A 25,401-nucleotide genomic window follows, 5' to 3' on the forward strand; every position below is an offset into this window, starting at 1 on the left:
GTATCAAATGAGTAAATCTGCTGGCAGTGAAGGTCAGAAGCATTACCTGAAGACTTAATAAATTAACCAACAGGCTTTGCTATAAGCCTGTACCTATAATGCATGTAGTTGTAATAGCAACATTATGAAAATATCATTAGCAACATCATAGATAGGTATGTTAACATTTGCAGTTTAAGCAGGATTAATATCCTCTTATGCACTTGAAATGATTAAATTTTATCTCTAAAGTGAACAAGATATATTTTATGGAGCATTGTATTTTTTAATGTGTCTCCATGCAAATTTGTTTCAACTGTACTGCTCATGATACTGCTCATTCCTCTAACAAAATATATAATAATCACAAGCTACACTGGAAAAAGCACAATTCTGAATAAAATCAAATAAAATTATTATTTTACAAACAATTATTAAATACCTATATAAGATTATTGCATTTATGTAAAAAAATAATAGAAATATACATGTAGGATATAGATGAAAGATTATTATGATAAAACTCTATCATCTGATATCTTGATTCAGTGAAACACAAATGTTTTTTATCATACAGCTGTTAAGGTTTCCATGTTTGTAGTCCAGTTAGGAAGTAGGACTTTTGAGGGACTGATATTAGGGAAAGTTAGAAATTGATAGAAATCATGACAATTAAGTACATTTGACATCTTGAAGGGAGAACAGTGAAAAGGAATAAGAAAGCGTTTAGATTATGTTCCAACAGAAAAAGGTAAACTGAAGTAAGACTGAGCAAGTGGACAGGTATAATCCAAATAAAACATTTTGATGATAAGAAATCATGCAATACAGATCACGTGGATTATACAGTATTTTTTTTCTTTTCACACACAGCAGTTTAGCAGTAACAAGGAGATTAATTAAACCTTATATTAAAATAAACAGTAGATGTCTGTGTGGTTAAGTATTTGAATGGCAATTAAATATTCCTAAAAGTTGTACAATATTATCAGTATAATAGACTTGATTATACAGAGTAAAAAAAATCATGTTAACCATGCTGTCATTTAAATAGTACATCATAGATGTACTTCTGGGAAATAAGTTCCCTCAAAGCACAGAAATCTAAATTGGGAGAGAAGATAAAAATGAACAATGAAAATACTTTTTTCCATGTAGGTTATTATACTGCTCTTATCATCATAATATCTGATTACTTTCTGGTGGTGGATTAAACTATGGGATTAGCATCTGTTGCTTAGTGCTCTGCTGTTACATGGTGATTCCTGTAGACTTGAGGGAAGGAGGAACGGGGAAGCTGTGAAAACTTGCTTCAATGTTAAAAAATTCTGCATATGGAAATATTAAACTAAAGAGGAGGAAAGAGCAGAAATGATGAAAATGATATCTAATTAGGTGAAAGAGAACAGACTTACATGTCTTGACTGACACCGAAAAGACTTTCTGAGGTTAAGGGTAGTAAGGTATTGCCATTTTATCCACGAAGGTTGGTATCTATTTCAAGAGTAGCTCAGAAATGTCTGACAGACTGTTAGAAGGTATAACAACCTATAAAAAAGAACAGAATTTTTTACTATTGGATTTTAATCAACCCAATATTTAACTTGGAAAGGAACAAAGTTTCCAAAATACGGTATCTTTATAGCTCTTCTGTGAGATTATTCCCAGCGCAGAAGGAATTTTGGAGAACCCTCCCTTTGGTAAACACTGCTGTGGCCAGCAAGGATTGCTGGTACCTGGGCAACCTGCGACCTTGTGCTCTAATTAAGCAGTGCTTGGGAGCTACCTAGAACCACCTGCGTTAAGAATCTACTCAAAGTGAGTATTAAAGGAAGAACAGGCAAATGCATCTTAGCTAAAAAATAAAACTATGTTCAGTACACAGAAAAAGCCAGAAACTGAACACATATAAACAGCAAGGGAAGGAGAGGCGTCTCAAAATACTCAAACACAAGCTAGAAGACTATGGATTAAAAAAAAAATCAAAGAACAATTGAAGGGACTCTTTCTATCAATAGAAAAGAAATTTTATGATATTTCAAAAACCTCTTCAATTCTGATGTATTTTTGTGTCAATTTTTGCTGGAAGGTCCAAGAAAATTCTGGTTTTAAAGTAAGTGTTTAAATGAACAAAAGAGTTTCTGAAGAAAATCTTAAAAAATATATATATTTAAAATATCTATGCACAGTATGTGTCATAGAAATACCCGACTAATTAAATGGATAATTCTTCATTGATACCAAACTTTAAAATTTTTTGATCATATAATTTTAATCCATGTCTAACTACTTACAGTTCTGTTATCTGCAAAAATGGGTCTGTAGCATGTGCAGAACAGGATTTCCTTGCATTGTATTTATCTTGTGTCACAGGTTATTTTGTAAATGTTGCAACTGTCTGTCTCATGGCCGTTATGCAGTTCTGTGTTCTGTCAAATAGCAAATGGATGTTTCATTTTGCAACTTTTTCTTTACCGAGAAAGAGCTCAGCATTTGAAATCCCAGTGCTCATCCTACTAAATGCTTTAATTCAGAATAAAATGCAGGGCTTGAATTTGGACACAGATATCATATAAAAATTGGGCTGGATTTTTGCCTAAATCAGTTTATGCTGAATAATCTTGTTTTCACAAATCCTGGATAGGCAAAGCTACACATTTTCCTAGTTGTAACAGGCATTATCTAGTGTTTTGAGTGACATGAGATATTTAAGAGTTCAAATAAGCAATTTGTAACTTTTAGGGGAAAGATATGAATGGTCCAGCTTGACTGAGACTATATGTAGACATGGTATTCACATCCAGGCATATTATCGACAGACATGATTCTGTTGTTAAGCACCGCCTGTGAATAGTACTCAGGAACTACCAGGAACTCACATTATGACCTTAGCTGAAATATGTATGGTTGCTGCTTAAACACTTTTGCAAACTTCATGATTTACATTGCACAACTTGATATCAGGAGCAGAATCTTTCTTGAAGAGCAGAGCTCTTAATTTGCAGCAACTTATCAATTACCCTTCCTTTCCAGAAGAGAGTATTTTGTTGGTAGAAGTTTCTTACTATACTATGGGGATGATGCCACAACCAGAAAAAAAGGGATTACTTATCAGCTAAATAACTCTAAGTTTTTATAATGCCCACAGATCCATACTAGTCTCTCCTATGTCCTCTGCTCCAGAACCTAATTCCAAGGAGGGATTCATGAAAGACAGAAAGGGTGGGAGAGAGGTATTGTAGTATGTATGTATGAATGTAGTATATGTATGTAATCATACGCTACACTCAAGGGATGCGTTTCGCTGCCAAGCAATATTTTCACAAGGGTTCTTTAACTACGTATGTGTCTGCGTGTACACACATACTATAGTATCTACGGAATAGCTCAGGATTGGCCATACACCTGTAGAATAGGAATTACCCGTTGGTAAGTAACTCCCTAATATCAAAAGTAAACAGGGGATTTGGTCACATCACATCATTGACACAGAAAGTACTGACTTTTTGGGAGGAGTTGCCAAAATAAAGAAATTAAATAGTTTATTATGAACGAGTTTGAGATACGTAATTTTTCTCCCACAGAAAAAAAAAAAAGTTTTCAGAATGAAAATCACAAAAGGAGGTTTGAATGAAATGGTGCTGTAGCAGAAAGTCTTGTTTGGCAAAAAAATGTTATTTCCTGTGATAATTTTAGTTTACAAATACTTAGTGATTAGGATTTACATTATGACTGACAATGTATACAAATACTATATTAATTTTCTTTTTCATTATTAAGTACTTCTAGTATGCTGCCACATCTTTTGAGAGCAAAGCAATACTTATGCTTATTTATTTAGATTGTTGAGACACTCCAGGCTCGTCATTAGGCATAGAGACATCCAAGAAAGGTGGCTGATGCTATTGAAAACAGATGGAAGTAGACAAATGGGGAGGAAGTTCAGGGAAACGAGTAGGCACTATTTGTGATGAAAGCAACTTTTTGCCAGGTAGATAAGGAGGTAATTTATGAGGAGATCCCCCACATATATATAGGAGGAGCCATTTGGCTATTTATTTGAAACCGCATTAAGTTGTCAGTAGATACCAGCATAAGATAATGATCTGAAGCGGAGGATGGCATACTGATGGATGTTTTAGTTCATCCTAATGTTATATGTTACTGTTTAGATCATCTCAAAAGGCCTGAATAAAGTATAGGAGTTTTACTGCACTGATTTTTTATGTTTACATAATTAAAGCCAGCATCTGCTACAGGGCGTTTTGTTTTCAAGGCTCCCATACTCAACAAAGTTCTGCATGCTTGCTTATATTGTTATGGATGGTTCCCCTAATTTCAGTGACAAGCTAATTGTAGTGAAGATGAATACAAGTGTTAGAGTTTGCATGATAAAGGCCCAGATACCTTATGCAGATCCATTCCTCTCCCACAGCATGGAAATAAAAGGTTCATCTCTGGACATACTGGATTAAGGACATGGTTACTGCGTACTTTGTGCACAACGTTACATTCTGTCAAGTATATATTGTTCAAATTCATATAGGAAATTGACATTCCCTGTTTATTTCTCTTAAATTCACAATCCCGAGGCTACTATTAATCCTCTGAAGACAGAACTGGATTCTGTTTGCAGAACTTAACTGCATTTTAAGTAAGAGGACTGTTTTCTACATGTTGCATTCTGCTTCTCTCGTGCTTGATAAAAGCTATCCAGAAATGCATTCCAGAAATCTGGTTGCTATGTTTCATGCTCAGCAAGCATCGGTTACCATAGTGTTTTAGAAAAATACCTTTTCAGGAAGCAGATACGTAATCAAATATAGTCCACTGAAGTTGGGCTGAATGAACCATCTGTTAACAAATTGAAAGTAAAGTGTTTGTAGATTAAATGATTAGTAACCTTTAATTTCCTGTTACAGACAGAGAAATATAAAAAAGAGGGCACGAGAAAATCTTCAGAAGCATCCTTTTATATACCCTGAAGCTGCCTACCCTTTGAATGTACCTCATTACAAATGTCTTGCGGCAGTTATAAACTGACCCTCTTCAACAACCAAGTCTTTCTGGAGAGCAAACCAGACAGCTCCCTCCACCTAGACTGCACGTTTCTGTAGATACTCTACCTCTGAGCCACTGGAACAATTAATGTCTCCTAGTTATTAAGTCAGGATGTGCCCAGTACTGATCAAAAAGCATTATATTCGTATTGGATCACTCTAGTTCAACGGTTGCTTTGCGTGTTGTTGTTGTAATAAAAAAATGCAAATTCTTGCCTTTGATCTCAAAGAACTAGGCATTATACAGTTTTAAAGTAAAATCCTTTCAATGACTTTAAGTCCATACAGCTTATGTAAACATTTACTAACTAGTAGTTCAGAATTCCAGGAAGTTGTTGAAACAGGACTGAAGTACTCTTGTCACAATTTGAAATAAGAAATAAAGGTCTTCTCCTTATTGCTAGGAAAGAGAAAAACACCTTTTAGGTACAGCACCCTTGTTAGTGCTCTGAAAACTCCTTTGTGCTGTTCAGGCATTCAGCACTGAAAATTTCAAACCAGTAACTAACAGGCTATACTCTCTGCTTTTGTTTAATCGTTCAGCATATTTCGGGTTCTCCAATAATCATTCTGTGCTTATTTATAGTACGTCACCCTTTGTCAAAGTCTGCAGCTTTGGCTGTCACATGTGAACTGGAACCATCTCTTAAGCTCAAGTGTGTTTTCAGCTATACTATGGTAATATTGGCTGTGGTGCAGCTCCTGTCTCCCCATCAAGAAAACAATTTGATGTTAACATGAAAGTCACAGTGTTATATATTCACTGGGGCAGCAGATATATGTAATATCATGAAATTCAATGAGCTGTGAAATCACGAATCATATGAATTCACGAATCATTAATAAATCTGTGCATTGCTGAATTCATTTATTGAATATGTACACACAATGTTTGGTATTTATTTTCTATGTAGCTATTCAAGAATTTCAGAGAAAACGTTCTTAATTGATTTGCCAAATCAAAACTTTGGGGTAATAATTCTTTCTTTTTAGGAAAATTTTAATTGCAAATGTTTTCTCCAGTACAGAAGTTAATTCTGATAGAGATGAATAATGACCAAGTAACCAAGGATCTGGTAGCTAAGATACTCAACCGATTGCATGAAAGCTCGTCTCAGTGCTGAGTTGAGTGCCTGGTGCTGGTAAGCTGTGAAAAGTCTTCCAGATGGAAGGCTGGTTGTACACAGGAATATTACCAAAATGTGTAGGACAAAACCTAAAAAAATGCCCTTATGTGATTGCACAATGTGAATTTCACATAGATAGCCTGGAATTGTAATTTGATAAAGATTTTCAGTTACGTGTGCTCTAAATCTTCTGAAAAGCAGGCTAATATAATTCGTAGTGCTTCACTCAGAACATGAGTTTTCCACTATTCCTGTGAGTTATCGCTTCCAAACAACACAATATCTCTTCTGTGATGACACCAACCAGCCATAGTGTTTTGTTTGTTTGATTTTGTCAGAAAATGTCGATTCATTGAAAAGAAAGCTGCTTGCATTTGCACCATTTCCTTTTGGAAAAAAAAAATATTGGAAAAGTGCACTGTGAAAGATCCTGCCTGGACATTTTCAACAACCAAAGTTCATTTTTTTTATTTTAAATAACTTTTCAGGCCTGTAACCTATATTTAATGTATAAATACTTCCCCTCCACACAATTCAATAACCTGTAAATTATACATGTATAGTGGAAGCTGGAGTTAAGATCCAGCATACTCTCTCCTCTGCCTTTGATCACTCATAGCCTGCTCAATCTTCCGAGAAGGCTCCATGCCTTTGATCTCTTCTGCCTCCATCTCTATGTTGTTCGGGTTATCTGAGGATGTTGATTATTTTGAAGTGTAGGTTTTACTCACAAAATCATGCCAATTCAAGCTAAAAAAATCAAAAAGTAGCTATTTGCACTAAAAACAATGAAGAAGTAAAAATCTAGAATGAACATTTAAAACATTTTAATGTACAAAGAGTTAATTACTCCAACATAAAAGTACTTAAAAATCTAGATTTGAAGGTTTGTGCTGTTACGCAGGCTCAAAAATTCATAGTAGAGGAATTGAAAAGTGGGGTATATAAAACTGTTTCCTATCCAGTTTTAGTGATTTTTACTTCAAAACTAATTGATCCTTTAGTCTCCTGAGTCAAAAACACACCTTACAATGGGCTATAATGCATATGTTTGTTCTTTTCAACTTAGAGTTATGACCTGACCAATTTTTTTTTGGCTAACAGAACTCAGCCTGATACAAATGTAACCCAGTAAAGTGCATGCACAGGCCCCACATTTTTGTGAGTAAATTACCAAAATGTGTGGGGTGTGTTTGAATACGTGTATATATATACCTGCCTGCAAAACATTCTAATGTTTTTGGAAAGTACTGTTCAGATTTGTAGGAATATAAGAATCTAAAGATGTATGTAACTTCCTTCCTGAAATAATTAAGGATGTTTCAAAAATATTTATTTTCTGGTTTTGCACACGAGCAGTGAACTGTGTGTGAGACCGTAGTCGGTTATAGCAGGAGGGGCGTAAGTGACACACAGCACGTGTTCTACTGAGGGCTGCTTCTGGCTCAAGGCAGCTATGCAAAATACTTCTCTTAAATAACATTGCATAAGATTTTAAGTTCTGAGCAGCCAGGATTCATACAGGGTCATATGGGAAAGGTACGAAGTACAAACATAAAAACTGTTTATCACTGATTGAGAAATCAATGGTATGGAGACTGCTCTTGCAGCATCCTTTTTATTCCCGGGTTATATTCAGCTCAAGAATGAGTCCTAGGAAAAATAAGTGGCCCTGGAGGACCCTTGCTACACAACCTGCTGGACAGTAGGGAACAGGAAGCCATCTGTGCTTTCCCCTGAGTTACGTCTGTGCGATCCCAGACTCATGACGATTTTTCGTTCTGAAGCTTGGGAGAGGATTGCTGTTGTGAAGATGTTCCCTCAATGTAGGTGTGCAACTCAACTAAGCACTGCAGCAGTTTGTAAAGGGGAGAATTTGGATGGGAATTACACTGAGGCAGGTCTAGGCACTAAGCATGCTGCTAAATCAGGAATTAATAAACCAGTTTCTGGCTTCAATCCTGGCTATACTTGTCCTTGTCTTGAAGAGGTGTTAAGGAAAGGAGTCGGCATTGCTTTATTTATCCCAAGTAGAAGGCACGCAAGGAATTATTTGTTGTTTACTCTCTTTGCTAGCTAATTCTCTGCATTTACTGTCTTCCTGCTCTAGTGACCAGGAACTAAATCAAAGTATCTTCAGATTTTAGTTTTCAAAGATAGTGGTCAAGTCGGGGCAAAATGTGTAGGTGAAATTTAGATATTATCTGATTCAAGGTAGTACTTATCAGTGCAGTGTACTTAACACTGAGCGATGTCAGGTACTCTATGCTTTATATAGTAATGATAAATTGTTTATGAAAACAAGTTAATCTTTGGTACCTTTGGCTCCAGACCTGGAAAAAACATCTAACTGCCATGCTACTTAGACATTTCGAAGAATGATGTGCTAAAAGTTTTTAAATTTGGGAAAAAATAGATGCTTCAGATTTTTTCATCTGATGAATGGTGATGATAATGCTCAGTTGTATTTACGCTTAGATCTGCAAGTGATAAATGAGATAAAGAGAATGGAAGGAGTGTTTTTCTATGTCTAAGACTTGGTGTATCTGAGGGGATTGAATGTTGTACCTCTTGCTCTGAACTTACTTAATTTTTCTGGAATGACAGGGGTGAAATAAATGGGGGCTGAAATAAGTATGTTGAAGGAAATGTCTGTGGCAAAGCTCTTCCTATCATCAGGTTTGGTTTGATATAACGTGAGCATTTTCACCTGTCTGAGGTACTGTCTCATTCTTTGTGGAGACAGTGTCATATCTTTTTGTGCTCGAATGATTACCCGTAAAGGCCTAGTTTTTTTAAGAAATGGGGAATAGCAATAGAGCCTGGCTTTTGCTTGGGCCTTGCTATGGGCTTCTCTCAGCACCAGCCTTCCTCCAGCAATGCAGCCATGCTGCTTATTTTACCACAACCGTACTTCCCTGTGAGGAACAGAATGGTGGCTCCTGTTTGGAGTGGGTGATTTTTTTTATACTGTGGAATAATTATTGGAAAAGGCTCACCTGAGTTTTCAGTAGCTGTTTCAATTCATTATATTTGCACCCTTTGCTATTTGTGAATATCTATACAGGGAATAGCTGATCTTCCTAAAACATCTGTGGAGAAGGCTTTTCTTGTGTGAACAAGATTATTGTCTGTGCATTACTCCAGTTTTGTTCCTATTTATTGGTAAAGATTTTCTTTCTCCGGTAGCAAAGCAGAAGGAAAGTTGTGAAGTTCAGGTAGCCAGCCATACAGCCAAAGTGACCAAAAGTTAACTAGGTTGGAGATAACACAGTGAAAAGTTTAGAGGAGAGGGAACTTAAAGCAAGATTGTTCGTGAAAATTTTAGAAAGGCAAAAATTACAGTTAAATTTATGATGAGTGACATCTCTGGCTCTTAACATAGAGCATCTTGCTTAAGTCTCTTAATTCAGTGCTGTTAACCTTAAGGCAGAAAAAAAAAAGAGAAGGCACAGTGCCATTTGATGATAAAATGGAAGTAGCAAACAGACGATAGCTTTTCATTTGCATGCATTTTAAAAATAATTTTTGTCACCTTTATATACTAGGGCCTTTGAGAATGCGGTCTGCAGATCAAGACCATTTTATCATGAAGTGTATGCAATTCAGTACATTAAAGATATCCAGAAGTCTGTAATATATCCAGCACTTGCATGTCCTCTTCACTTTGTGTGTTTTCAACTTTCAATCTGTAGTAACTGCAGTGGCGTACTTGCCATTTGTGTGCATTGCCATCGCCCAGGGAAGGCTCTGATTTTTTCCTTTCCAGTTAGTTTGCAAACTGCTTGTTAAGCTAAGAAGGTTGGGGTGCTGATTGTCCTGTGGGACCTGAGTACAGACATGGAAACCATATTCGGCTGTGAGCAGAAACCTTCAGCCCAGCTCAGGTTTCCTGTCCTCTTTTCCTTCCCCTTCCTGCCTCCCGGGTGGAGGAAGGATCGGTGCGCTCTCCTCCTGCGGAGAGGTCGGTCCTGTGTAGCCTCCCTCCACCCGGCCTCCCTGCCTTCTCCAGCTGCTGCTGAACAGGGCCAGGCCCTCCCGCAGATATGCCTTTTTGGTTCCCTTTGTGTCGCCCTTGTATTTGTTCATAGGCAAAGCACTCTGAGATTCATCTACATCTCTAATTGTTGCCGGGCACATATGCAAGTGATTTTTTTTTTTTTTTAACAGCTTTTTAACATCCTTCTTGAATATTGGTGAAGTGAATACTCATTATTGAGGGTTACCACATATTGAAGTGTTTTTCCGCACAGGAAAATAAAAACGACTGCGTAGGATTCTGTGCCTGTCGTCCCTCAAAAGCTGTTACTCAGATTTGCCCAGCTCAGACTGCCTATTATTTGTAATTAGTGGCAAACACCCTTCTGAGATCTGAAAGTCAGGCTGTTCCCTTGTCCTTTTCACATACCATCACTGACAATAGCAGTAAATTTGAGCAGGATACGAACTCGTTGTTGTTTAGTTGGAGGTTTCTACTCAATTCTAATGAAACTATTATTTTTCACCATGGTTCAAAATGCGGCTGGGTTTGTAAGTTGCACCCTTGTGAGTGGTTTCTTTGAAGACACTGATGTCTTGCCTAAACATTTTTATGGTTTAAGGTGGAATGAACTGAGTTTGAGTCCCACGTGCCCCGTTAAGAAAAAAAAAAAATCTGTTTTGATCTGTTGACTCAAATCAATGAGATAACTACTAAAACGATAAAAATGGAATCTCAAATTTCTGTTTCTACATAATTGTTAATCAAAGCATTTGAATTGGCTTTCTGAGTTCTATGAGCCTTGAGAAATTAATTTATCTTCAAATATTCTCAAAGAGATTATTTAATCTCAGAGACCTTTATGAGACAATCCACCCCAAAGAGATTATTTAATCTGAAAGATTTTTATGGGAGAATCCACCCATGTGTCATTTTTATGGCTGAGGCATAACGACGCGCAGAATTTGCTCTTCGTCCCTGGAATTCAGTGCAGTCCCTGTGGTCCAAGCCGTGGGACTATTGAGGCAAGTAGCTGGAGTGACAAGCAGCATTTCCACTACTGGTAGCACCTAGGCAGCCATCTTTAGCTCACAGAGAAAAGGAAAGCGTGTCTGGATTCATGTGCATGGCATTTCACTCTGAAAGACCATTTGAGAGAGCTTATGCCATGTCACTGCATTGGAGGGCTTTCCTCTGGCTGCTGGCCCTTGAAAAGCTCCGAATCTGGAAAAGAGAGGCACTAAGCCATGGACCCATTTACTGGGACTGTAGCAAGTTTCTCTTCTGCCAGACAGCTCCCACCAGTTGACCAGAGCAGTGCTGATCCCAAGTGTGCTGGCTCGGCAGGCAGAGCAGGGTCACTTTGGTCTCCTGAGGTTGTACTCAGCACCTCCTCCCAGCCCCTTGCTGCTGCTGGGCTGTGGTGGCTACTCCTTCTCCCAGTCCTCTAGGCACCACCGGCACCACCCTTCCTCACCTGGAGAGGCTGCCCTGAGCCCTCTCCTCCTCCCAGCCAATCCTGCCATCCCCAAAACCCGGGTGGAGGCCTCCGGGGTGCAACAGGAGCAAGGCAGGGGTTGCCACATACCACCAGCCTGCCTCCTGCTGCCCAGGTCCCGGCTGGGGGTGCAGCCAGCCCCCACAGCCCTTGCGCTGGTGGACAGCCCCGGGACCTCCCTCCGAGGGCTGCGCTGCCCTCGTAACCGTCTTCCTCCACTTCAAAGCCCCCGTTCTCACCCTTCCTTCCTTTGGTAATGAACCTTCAATTTCCTCCAGGTAAATAAAGTGAAACTGGAAAGAACTGTAAAACAAAACATAAAAGTAGCCGAGCTGGAGAGTTACTGCCTGCAGTGTCCCTGGGAATGGTTTTTCCTGTCCTCCCGCTGCGGTCTCTAGCCTGTTGTCTCCCACTTTGTTTGCCCTTCCTTACCAGTTTTTAGCTCTAAGCTCTTTAGCATGCAACCTCCTCTTCGCCGGAGCATTTGTACAGATGCTAATAGGTAGAGAGGCTCCTCCCATGGCTCCATTTTTATTAATGGGAGGATCAGAGAAATTACCACGTTTTAAACATCTCTTTTGCAGTCGCTATTAAGCTTCACGGTGTAGAAACAGCAAGTAGGTTGTTGTTAATTTGGTCCCAACGCTGAGCTCCTCTGTACGAGGTTTTAAGGTGCTGAGAGAGCGTGTGTTGCTTAGGTGGTATATTCATTTGGAAGTGACATTTTACGTGACATTTTACTTTAGAACAATAGATGGACAAAATCGAAATTTCAGGTCTGTAGCAGAAGAGTTGTGTCTATTATTTAGTCTATTTAGTAACTTGCATCTTTTATAAATTCTACCTGATTGCACCTCCTTTCACAAAATCCAGATGAAATGCATTTTGAAGCAGGGAGGCTGCTGACTGGTCTCAAATATGCTGGTTTGCAAACTTGCAGACCAGCTGTCCCACTCACTGGTGAAGATAAGAGGGCTCAGCTGAAGGGGTTTGTGCTGCTGGAAACACAACCGGCTTTTTCAGGAGGCTGCTTTGAGCGAGATTGCAGCAATATTGCATCCCCACTGTTGCTAGTGGGTATTGCCACACACATGTATAATTTGTGCTAGATAAAAATCAGGACGTAATAAAGACAGGTAAAAAGGAGAGATGAGAGATCTGCTGTGTGCTTTCTTTTTTTTTTTATTTTTTTTTTTTTTTCCTTAGGGAACAAAACTGTTCAGGGAATGTCACATTAACTCGGGGAAAAGCAAGAGCTGCTTTAAATCAGAAAACTTGTGTTATACCAAGTGCTTTATTTTGGGAACCATTTCAGTATGTTATGAAGGAAAGTTGCAGACTAGGCATGTTTACTAGACCTTTAATTGCTACATTTAGGAGAAAGGCGCCTTTTTTTTTTTCCTTTTTTTTTTTTTTTCTCCCCCCCTCCCCTTTTTCACGACAAGAAGCCAGAGTTTGCTGTGCAAATGAAGCAGGCTTTGCAAGAATCAGATTCACTTTGGACGACTCTTCACATTCCTAGTCATCATTACATTAGGCAGCACAATTCCATCTCTGGTTGATGGGCAGAAAAAGTGGGCAGCCTGCCAGGTAGACGTTTCCATGGCTCCCAACCCCCAAAGGTGATGCGTTTTTCAGCTAATTCAATGAAGAGTGGGCTGAACTTTGGGTATAAACTAGACAATAGCTGCCTTCGCAGTATCAGCAGAATGGTTTATGGGAATGCACTCCACATTTGGCAGAGCATCATGTGACCTTACGGCTGAGATTTTGTGATGGTGCCAACGGAGACTTGGAAAGCAGCGCCCGTTCTGACTTTTTTCCTCTTTTCTTACATGGCTCAGAAAATGGTGGATCTTAATACTTGACTTTAGCCAGACTCAGCAAGCGATTGAGCTTTGAAGCACAACTTTGCCTTTATTCTGGCTTTTTTGGCACACCACCAGGAGGCTGTCCCTTTCACGCCTGATAAATTCTGCTTCTTATCTCCAAATAGAAAAAAGAAAGAAAGAAAATATAAGCAGAGTATTGATACTTCATAACTGCATTTTAAAACAACATGTTTTATTTTTTTATTGCTGATCTGTAGTTTAGAACAGCCCTCCTGAGTGTCTGAAGGATAAAAGTTATTTTTTATTTTTCTGGTGTGGTTTTTTTTTTTTTTTCCTTCCTCCTGTTTAATGAACAAGCGTTTGAACTGGGCAAATGGGGCGACAGCATTGAACATGAGATCATTGCAGCATAGTGTAGCAAACTGGCACCCTGCCTTTTCACCCCTTTGCTCCGGCAGATTTGTGCAATCCCCATTTATAAAACCGGCGCAGGGGCGAGGTGAATTTTCTGGTCTCTCCCCACCTCTAGTCCTGTTCAGGCAGTTGCGGCAAGGATTGGTGCAGCTTTTGCGCAGTGCTTTGTGCCTGGAATTCCGAGAAGAGCAAGAGAGAGAGAAGACAGGCATCCTGGTCTTCTTCCGAGAAAGAACAGGAGCCCTAAGAAGAAGAAACAAATCTGAGTTTGTCCTACATACGAGAGTGCAGAAAAAAAAAGTGACTCTCCTGCTTCCAAAAAAAAAAAAATCTGGCATGTTTCACTACAGAGACATCAGGATGTGTTAGAGCTTCTTAAAACAGTGTAACAAAATGAGCCTAGGAGATTGATTCTTTTAGTTAAAAAAAAAAAAAAAAAGAAAGAAGGAATGAATTGTTTGTTTGTTTGTTTTTTTCACTATTGCTCATATAGCAGTATTTGGCACTGGGTGAAAACGTACCTTTCATATCAGGTATAGCTTCTTTTTCTTTTTTTCCTCTTTTTCCTTTTTTAAGCCATTTTAAACATGTTGTTTTGAAACTGAGTCCTTGTGTATTAATTTTAACATAGTCAGCTGTTCACACTTTTAAGAACTAACTTTTTGGGGGTGTGTTTGATCTAATACTGCTAAAAATAGAACGTAAACAAAAAATCGAGTGTCTATAGAAATAAGTGATTAGGCACATTTTGTCTTAGCTAAGCACTGCAGTTATGCAAAGACCTTAATGTTACATTTATTCAGTCTAAGCTTTGGCTATCTCTAAGAAAGTTGTGATGAGTATTTAGATCTGGTTGCTAAGGAAAGTAAATTCTTTTTTTATAGTGTGACTCATGCTTTCAGTTTCTAAAGAGGGGAAGAGAAAAAAAAAGTGTTAAACTGTAGGAAACGATCGCTCTCATAGCCAGTATATTAAAGTTATAATTGAGTTAATTCTAATATGAGTTTCTTACAATTTGTATCTAAATCCATTACAAAGAAATCAGTGTAATAAGCAATGGAATAAAAGGCACATTATTGGGACGTTCATGAAGTAAGCCTGGTTAGCAGCTAGTAACAGTGACTATTTTAAGATGTTCGGTAAAGCGGCACTTGCTTAGGAATAGCTGAAAACAGTACTTAAGATATCCATTCAGAATGTTTGTGATAAGTGCATGCAGAGTTAAAGGAAGTTTTGAGCATATGATGCTTTAGTAGAGCCTTTTTCTTAAAGCATTTGTCTGTCTGTTGCAACATATTACTGGGCAATTAGAAGTGCGTGTAACAAAATTCATTCTGACTGACAGATTTTGAAAAGCTCATCCAAATCGGTGTTTTGTTGTTGTTGTTGTTTTTTTTAATATTTTCCTATTCTTTTTAATTGATGTTAAAAATACGGATGTCCTCAGCTAGAAATTAATTTGAAACTTACAGTATCTTTTTCATCAGGAACTCTGATATTTTTTCAAAATGTTCACGATAGGTGTTTGTCTAATAAAAAGCTTTATAAATATATTATGACTTTAAAGCTGTTTTAACATGTGCTTCACTTTTTATACATTACTGATTAGACAGTAACTTCTAAGATTAGATGCTAATTTTGCTACCTTGTATTTTTGTTGTTCTGCAATGAATTCTGGGAAATTGCTGAATGGAGACCTTATGTATATGACACATATACCTCCATTCATCCATTTTGTACCAGAATGTGTTTCTTAGATTTATGGTGTTACTGCCCTCCCCAATAGTTTTGTTAGAATAATTACGTATGCCATTAGTACCTAAGTCTGTTGAGAAACCAAGGTTTGCATTAGCTTAAAAGAACTTTTTAAATTTCTATATCTGATCATAATAGTCACATATTTTCGTTGCTTTTTTTTCCCGTAAAGTTTTGCAAATGTTTCTTGATTTAAGCCATTTACTTTATCCTAGTATTTTTATGAAGTTCCGTACCAAATTACTTTATTGTATGCACTATTTTATAAAAACTATTTATTTTTGTTAAGCATGCTCCTTCCCCTCTGAAATTCCTAACAAAAATAAAATGTTTGTGGGGTGAAAAAAGACTAGGAAATACTAAATGAAATAGTACTTTTGCCAAACTATGTGTGTTCACAGCATGTCTTCCCATGGCCCTGCGAGGGGTGTCAGCCATGTGTCGGTTTTCTATCTTAAAAGCATAATTACTAATTTTGTGTATGTTTTGTGTTGTTCTGAAAACGCTTTACATAAAACAGATATTTCAAAATCTTTCTCTCACTTCTTTTTGTTTTAGTAAAAGAAAAAAAATTAAAATGAAAAAAGGAAGTGAAGAAGTTAATGATACCAGAATTCAGCGAAGGTAATACAATGATCTTTATTTTTTTTTTGTTGAAAAATAAAGTTAATGGCAAGAACATGAAGCAGGTTAGCTTTAAAAGAATTTCTTTTCTTAAGAGGGCCTACAAATATAATTTCACAGTTATGTATTAAAATTTTGCTCTGATTACTTTCTTTTGGGAATATTGCAGTTTGTGTAACCTGTATACTGTATGTTTCCATGAAGCTTTAGAATTCACTGAATTATCAATATGTAATTTGTTCCTTTGTTATGCCTAGTAAATATATAACACAGTTATTTACTAGTATATTTATATTACTAGTATATTTATGGTACGTATATCTCTTTGCTAGCATGTAACTATAATGTAATGACCAATTATTTTTGAAATATGGAATATCTCTTCTACTCTTAAAAAAAAAGCAAGAATATCAGAGAAATAATTTTATAGAACATATTGTAGTCATTCAGTAAATTATATATGCAGTTTGCTTACTTATTTCCGATGCTAGATTACTATTCTAGTTTGAGTGCTTGTTTTACATTCTATCTCCTCAGTGTCAACAGAAAACAATTATAAAAATATCATTCCTTCTCAATGCTGAAGTGTTGTATGTAAAGTGAAAGCAGCTTTAAAGCAGACTGTTCCAGAAAATAAATTAATATTATTTTAAAGTGCAAAAGGGTACACTTGAACGTGCAAGATTTAATCCACTAAATTAAAAAGAAAAGGAAAAAAAAAAGTCATTTACTAATACTCAGCTGTCATTACTGAACTAGAAATACATGTTGCAGTCTGCAAGAAAATGAAGCATTGCTCTAATCCCAAAACTTTATTATTGGCAGCACTTATTCTCTTGAAAGGAGTTTTGCCCGACTAACGATGGCAGAATTAGGCCTTCAGTGGGGACTGGTGGAAAGCAGGCATGAAAATCTTATTCTGATACAGATTTCAGTAACCTGCTAAAATCATAAGAAACCTTTCTATAGCGCCTGGTTTTAAAATTTTGCCTGCTTCTTATGCCTGTATTTTACAAATCCATTTGTGACTATATTGTTACAAGCTATTCTGATGTGTCAGATACTACGCTTAAAGATACAGTGTTTATCAATCAATGCTTTCATTTAGAATATGTATGTTAGAAAACTGTATCTATAGCTCACCTTCCTGAATTAGTGGTTATTGCCTCAAAGGACCTGTTTCAGTCTGTTGCGTAAGAGACCTTATATTCAGTGCGTGATGATTTGTATCGTACTGCTTGCCGGGCATAAGAAGAAAGTATTTGTTGTAGGAGTTAACCCTGAAGTTTTGCAAGATTGCTTTTCTACTTGCATTCTTATTATTAGGGAACAGCGTTGATGGGAGGATTAGTGAATAAAATATACAAATTAACTCCTTTGCTTTGATTAATAGATGTTGTTTAATCAGTGAGATATTGTCAAGCAGTACTTAGATGCCCCGTAATATGAAGAAATAGCTAAGCAGTCTTTATAATGTTGTACGGGAGCTGCATTCCATTGTGCCTCATTGCTTTTCAGATTTGGTGGGGTGATTTTTATTTTGGGTTGTAGTACACGATATGAGCTCAGACACAAAGGACAAACCTGTATTGTTCACTTCTATGTCACGTCCAATTATGGATTCCGGTCTTGCTTGCTGTATGCATGCTATAGTCAGATGCAAGTTGTTGGGTTCATCGGTAAGGCAAAATGTGTGCGAAAGGACATTAACTCCTGCTGAAGACAAAACAATGTTATGCCACCAAACTGTAAAAAAAGTCTTTTCTTCCTTTTTCAAAAAACAAGCTAGTTATAAGTCTTTGGCCTGTTTGGTGCATCCACCACTTATGCAGTTAAGTTTGAAGTAGTCTTCTTTGCAATAGACGGTAATATTTTTACTCTTAAATACTCATTCCTACATTGCTTTGTATGTTTGTTTGTTTAAAGTCTTCTGCATCGCACTTTAAAAGGAAAATGTTAATCAACGATGCCAATTGGCATAAACCCGTAGATCCGATCTTGTGTTGAAACGTACCGCACAAGCTCGCTTCTATGGGTCTGTGTCAGTGTGGTGATCTGGCAAAAGTTTATGTCGCACGCACTGCAGTGGTATTTGACAACATGCCCATGTGAGTGTACAAAACTGTATATTGTTTTTGGAACGCTTCTCTTGTCCATTGCCTTATCTTCAGACTTGATTCAGTCATTTGTTCTTTTATTGGTTGCTTTAAGCAACCTTTGGCTTAATACCGTATTAAAATTTGCAAAGAGATGTGAGGGAATCATAGGGTTTCCAATGAGGGAGAGTAGGATATGCTATTGGCTGGCTTTATTAAATATACCATCACATGATATTACATCCAAAAAAATGTAGAAAAAACCCAAGAGATTTATATTTTATTTTTATTGTAAAAGAAGACCATGTAGTCATTTCTTTGCATAAATGTAGTTGGACTTGGATCACTCCTAACAAATATATATGTGTATATATACACATAAACCACACATATATATATATCTTTATACATATGTAAATAAGATAGAGCAGAAGTTCTACCTCTGCAGTAGAAAAATCTATCTAAGAACGTGCCTTATCATCTGAAAAGTGGGGAATAACTGCAGTTCAAAGCCTACCCCCACGGGAAATATATAGGCCTGTGGCTGCTGTCACATTTCAAAGAAAGGCTGAAGAAGTGAAGAAGACTTTATGGTCACCGTCGGAAGCTGTGTGCATCCGGGTTGAGGTAGTAGGTTGTATGGTTTAGAGTTACACCCTGGGAGTTAACTGTACAACCTTCTAGCTTTCCTTGGAGCACACTTGAGCCATCGAGGAATTCATCACCACTTTAATCTGATCAGGGAAAGTATGCAAAAAGGTATTGTGTCATAGCTGTACATAATAATCACTCTGAGCCTTTATTGATGTTGAAATAGTCCTGATTACTTGATTATTTCATTTACATCCTGTTATGAACAATGCTAACATGTTCTCTTAATGGACTGTGACTATGTACTGCAGACACTTAAGGAAAGACTGATGATGATTTTCATTCCATTAACAGGAAAGCTTTAAAAGTTTATATTCATTTATAAATTTAGGAAAATGTCAGCTATTTAACGCTTTATTCTTTCTTCATAGAAATAGCTTATCCTACACATTCATTTTTGTTGCTGTTATTATATAGGTGCACATTCATTTTAAAGGGAAAAGAACAAATTTTTCTGTCCTTACAATACTTTCCAAAATATATTGCATGCTGCCGCTTAGGTAGCGGTGGGCAGTGTCACAAATTGATCCTGATCTTCTTTGGACTTATGACATTCTTTCTTTGTGGCTACGCAACTTGGTGTTATGAAAACAGATCCAAATGACCTGCAGCTCCGCCTGTGTTTCCACTGTGTTGTGATTCATGTGCCGCTCAGCCTAATCCCGCTCTTGGGTCTCAGCATCCGTGTCCTTACACAGTGTGCCAGCCTGACCCTGACCCGCAGTGTCCTTGTCATTTTTGGCCCCGACTGAAGTTCGATGCATCTTCCTAACTCAGCAGACTTGGAGAAGTCACATTCCCTATGCGAGTGGTTCCCAAAGCACTGGGCACCACGGATGGTGGCAGGTCCCAGCGCTGGGTGCCTCCACTCATGCGGGTCGGGTGCCATGGACAGAATTAACCCTCCTCAGCCCCTGCGTCACCTGTACGTGTGGTACGCCTTTTTTAAAAAAGCAATACCAGAACGCACCAAAGCCAAAAAATGTGTATTTGATCCCAATCTGGAGAGGGAGATGAAGGCATGCTTGTGGAGGTTTATGCCCCAAGTTGTGCATTCCCATTTCGTGCTGGTTTTCAGTCTTCCTTATCTTGGAAAAAGAAAAAAATCCCTTGAGATGTGTACATCCCATAAGCAGGTATCTTATAAAAGTGAGAAAAAGGAGTGTTTTCACAGTTTAGCCATTCCCAGAAACAGCTATGAAATAAGAGGGAAAAAGACTGTGCCTGTATATCCACCGTGGTTTTTTAAGTGAAGATGCTACTAAAAATGACCTGAAAGATAAGGTCTCATCAGTGTGATGGAAGGCATTAGGAGTATCTGGACCAGACAGTGATGCTCATTCCAAAATAGTTGGGAAAAACTGATACTGACTGTTTCCACATACTTTGTCATACAAAGTGAAAAGGAGTAGAACTTAATAATTTATAATTAATAATAGTAATAGTGATAATTTTCTGAAAAAATGATTTAAGGTTTGTTGATATAAAGCAAAAGAGTGGAACCATGCCCCTGTGATGCTGTGGTCAGGGGACAGCACTGATGTGAGCTTTGGGCATTCCAGACTCCTGTGGGCTGATGAGAGGGTGAAACGTGGGTGCCCCCACTAGGGCTGTGGTCCTAGAGCTCATGAGTTAACAGCAAGTAGGTCTTTTCCTGGGTATTTTGAATCTCTGCATTTCTTGCTTAACTTTTATTGCAGGTGACCATAATAAAATATTTGACATTTCCAGTGTTTAATTGGTTTAGGTTTTGCGTCAGCAAGGAAAGTTAAGAATGTTTATTTTAAGTGGATTTGATGCTTGCTTGTGTTTTGAATTTTGTTTTCCTTTCAGTTCCACCTATTCAAAAAATTGCTTGCTTGCAGGTCCCTACCGTTTGTCTCTTTCTACCTCAGCTTAAGGCTTGCCTAACCACTTTCCTAGATAAGGAATAAAAAGAGGAGTGGAAAATGGATTTAGTCTCCCTTTTTAATAGCATTTATTTTCAGTGATTAATGTTTGTAATAGGAAATTGGTAAAGAGGATCTGCATGACAGTTAGGTGGATGTACAATGGATTTTAAGCCTGTCTTAAAGTGTGTGGGAAAGATGAGAGAGGAGGTTGAGTGAATCAGAGCTACTCCAAGCTAATGGAAAACGCTTAAGGGGGCAGTGGCTAAATGGGGGGGATAGAGAGGAGACCTCCGTCAACCAATGAAGCTTAACAGAGCCCACTCACAATCTAAATAAAAACTGTAATATCCTCTGTGGATTCAAGAGGACCCTGGTCACCAGTTTGTTTCCTTCCTTTTCTATTTTAAAATATTTCTTTTGTAGTTTAAGTCCACGGGAAAGAAACATTGTAATTGCTCTTCTCTGCCAACAGAGCAACAGGTGTTCAATCCTTTTATATTAATTCTTCAATTAGTCACAAAATAAGGGGGATTGTTCATACTAAGCTGAGCCAAATAGAAATGACTGATGCAGAAAATGTGGGAACGTTTCATCTGTCCCTCAAATGCATGATAAATTTGTAATTCTATCAGGCATAGTTGCAGGTTGCTATGCAAATTTTCATTGCAGCATCACCAGCTTTAATAAATATACATTTTCTGTATTTCTTTCTCTGTTCTTTAATTTAGTTTTTTTGCCCTGTAATGCGCAATACGTTGTTTTGGTAAGAGTTATCAAGTTACGAGCAAAAATAAATGAGTCTGTGAGGTAATTTTGAAGTGGATTAAGGTAGAGAATGAAAAACAAAGGGGGAAAAAAGCTATTATTAAGAACAGCTGGATGGAGTTAGGTCTTCTGTGATTTCATTTTAAAGTCATAAAACATATTGTCCAGTTTAGGAGAAGTCTGGCATTTTTTACCTTTACAGTGTGGCTGGAATATTAGTCAGTCACATTGTACTCAGCATTATATTGCTATGTTGCTTCTGTAGGAAATACACGCACTTTGTAACATGGCTACACATGGTTGTGTTCCAATCTAGGGCCCATCTAACAGTGTTTGTTCCTATAAGTAAGCCATAATGTTATCATACTTGTGCCATTACTTTGTTTCTTGCATACAGAGGAAATATCTATTAGGACATTTTGGGAAAAATCTTGAGATCCAACTGATCTGCAACTCCCGGTGGTTCCTTTGGGAGACACAGGTCCTCAGCGTTTCACAAGTTTGGTCCTACAGAAAAACTGCCTGCAGAGACGCTGACCCACCCAACACCCCTTTGCTTGCCACAATTTCCTTGGTAAAGATTAAGCGTGATCCAAGGCCTTAACCCTGGTTCCCGACACAGAAACTTACAGCATGGCGAAAACCTGCTTTAATTCCAGATCCTGTTTGTCTTAAGAGCTAAGTCGCTTCAGAGAGCTGGGGAGAGTTTGGATTTCCTTCTCAGCCCACAGTGCCTGTGTCCAGAGGCACGTCCAAAGAAAACAGAGTTAAAGGGACATTTCTGACTTAATAACCGTGGGTCGGATGCACTAACAGAGCTTGGGTATTTTGGGCCCAGCCTTTCTGAGACCTTTCTGTGGAATACAGCTGCCATTAATTCAGTTTACCAGAGGAGGTAAAGCAAGTTTTTAGTAATTTTGTGCTGTTGAAATAGCACAGAACAGTCAAACATATATGAGTGAATATGGGTCAATATAGTTGATATGGCGTATTTTAAGCTGTTTTAAATAATCCCATAAATTTACATTATGAAAGTTGAAAGTAATTATAAAAGCTTTTTCTCTGTGGCTGATGTGCTTTCTGTTTTTATCATTCCGCTTCAACAAAAGAAAATGCAGATTTCCACTTGGTCTCATGCTTCATCTAACTCCCTCTTGTCTTCAAATAAGTTGAAGTTCTTTAGAGATTTTTAGGCAAAGAATGTGGTAAAATATTTAAAAGCAATCCCAGAAAAGTTTTTCCTTGCAAATCTGTCCTTTAAAAATGACAAACAGCCCTTAGTAATCTCTAAAACTTGTTTATTGAAACTCTTCAGCTAGAGACCTGTGATAGGTTGCTTCGCTGATAAAGTTGGAATAGAAGTGCACTTGAAATTTTTCAGATTTTTTGGATGTGGTTTCATATGACATTCATTTATCTATTAAGAACAGCTTCTGGTATTTTTAATAAAACTAAAATTAAATACGTCTGGCAGGCCCTGTTTAAATGTGACTATTGCTTTTATAGCATAGTTAAATACAAGATTGAAAAGCTAATGCTCTTGCATTACATAGTACAGAAGAATTAAATTGTTTCAGCTTTGTCTTTCTCACATAGTAAAAAAACATCAGAGTGATCTTTTTGGTAGAGCTTAATTTTGTACAAGGCTTCTGGATACTTCAGCAATATTTTATTGTAAATTATCATTTATATGGAAATTTCAGGCAAATTCTTATTTTGTTTTCTTCCCTCCACCTCTTCTTTCATGCTACTTCTAGAAACAGTAAAAGCAAGCCTCACATTGATGAAGTCTTTTCCAGAATATTTGCAAAATCTGAATAAAAAATCAAAGATCATGCCCCTCTTTTTCTAGCATGACATTCTAATTTGTTCAGAAATACGTCTCCTGTCTCCTTATCCCTTCTTTGGCAAATGTAATCAACATGTTACTTGATCTTACAGAAAAATAGGCACGGATCCCATTGCTCTCTACTGCCTTTGTTGCACCTCCACTTGAATAGAAAGACCTCACTCCTAAACAACTGTACTTTGAGGCTTTCTGACTAATGTAGTTGTCTGGCTTGACTAAGACTGGTGCTGATATGCTCCAATCATTGCACCAAGAGCTGCAGCAAAAGGCTACAGGTACAGAATAGCAGATCAATCATTTTTCTAAGAGTCAGAACAGCCTGGTGTGCTGCCTACTTTGCTTCTGTGCTTGAGTGAGAAGTGTAGGGGGGTACATTTTATTTTTTCTTGTTTGTACTTAACACACATATATTGTGCATATATTGCCTTTACCGGAATGTTAGGAGTCTCCTCAATTAAAGCTTTATCTCCATGGTTAAGAGTGATTTATCTGGGTTTATCTGTGGTTTATCTGGGAAATGCAGGTCCCTTCATTTTTCTTGTTCTGTCTCCATATACTTTTGCTTTACACACATTCCTCCACTGGTCCTTTTCTGATTCTTCATTTCCTGACATCATGATAGTCATGGCAAAGAATGTAGAGCATTGCAGGTAATCCAGCAACAGGGATGGGCAGGGAATATCCTGATGACTTGAGAGGAGTGGGCTCACTGTCATGTTTATAAGGTTAGCAGGAAACAAAAGCTTACTCAAACCAAATCCTTGATGAGGCCTCTTTCGTATGACTCTCTAGCTTAGGAAGAAGAGTAAGCTGTTTGGTACTACTACCTTTGTAGGTATTGTTTGGGACTGTGGAATTGACTTTGCTTAAGCTCTGTGTGACTGTAAATTTTTTCAAGCAAAGTCCGTGGACACTAAAAGCGCTATAAGGCTCACTTTTCCCTAACGTGCACCCAGCCTTGTGGTGACTGCGGTATCAGAACAGATTTACACATCTGAGAAAAGATGACTGTCAGTGTAAGAAATGTTTTATATGTATGTATATGTATGTATACTGTTGGGTTTTTTTGCGTGGAACTACACTGATATGAAAAAAAAAAAAAATCTAATCCCAAGATTCTTTATCTCATTCATTGCAATTAGTTTGCTGAGACAAACTTCCCATGCTAGGAAGAAATCATCAGATGGGAGGTTGCCCATGATAACGTCACCATCACTTGAAAGAACATCCCATTTAGACTAGGGATAGCATTTGGAGTACGCTAAATCCCTGTGAATAGTTGGTTTCCTGGAAAGTTGCCCAAGAAAGATGTTCAATCTGGGTTTGGAAGTAGATTCCACTGTAGTTTGTGACAAGGAGAGCTGGAGACATGGCTTGAACATGCCTCTAGTATTCACGTTTCCTGGGTTGAAGATCCTTGATTGCTATTCTAGATCATAGCCCACGAATCTTATAGTTTTTGAGGGTATTTTAATCTCCAGCCTCTCTGTCTCTGCAAAAAGCCCAAATACACGTTATTTACACAGCTGAAGGGGATTTACTCCGTAAGTTCTTTGAACCCCCAGATCTGCCTGTGTCAGTTGAGCATTTTATGGGTAGGAGGATTTTTGGGGTGTAGAATTTTTATTAAAGTATGATTTATAGTGTGTTGAACTAAATTATAACTAAGCTGCTCAAAAGGGCATCTTTTCACAGCAGAGTGCAGGCCTGTACAGAAGGATACCCAAGGCAGTTTTGAGGACACTGTGCCAAGGTCACCAATCTTAGTGACAAAGCTGGTTTGAGCAGCAGCTATGTCTCCAGACCCTCATGTTTGAGGACCGCTGCCAAAGCTGGTGTCACTGTGCAAGGACATCTCTGAGAGCTGGGGTACAGGGAGT

The 25,401-nt window shown here is 37.8% G+C and overlaps 1 long non-coding RNA gene across 2 annotated transcripts in view; it reads left to right on the forward strand.

Annotated features, from left to right (window-relative positions):
- The window catches only part of LOC309686047, a 191,523-nt gene that overhangs the window by 136,831 nt on the left and 29,291 nt on the right, over positions 1–25,401 (forward strand). For both annotated transcript variants that reach the window (XR_014270509.1, XR_014270510.1), the window contains one exon: positions 16,203–16,268. This is a non-coding gene — a long non-coding RNA (uncharacterized lncRNA). The remainder of the gene's footprint in view (positions 1–16,202; positions 16,269–25,401) is intronic.

Source organism: Vanellus vanellus, assembly GCF_965231255.1.
Source record: "Vanellus vanellus genome assembly, chromosome: 1".
NCBI classification, from domain to species: Eukaryota; Metazoa; Chordata; class Aves; order Charadriiformes; family Charadriidae; genus Vanellus; species Vanellus vanellus.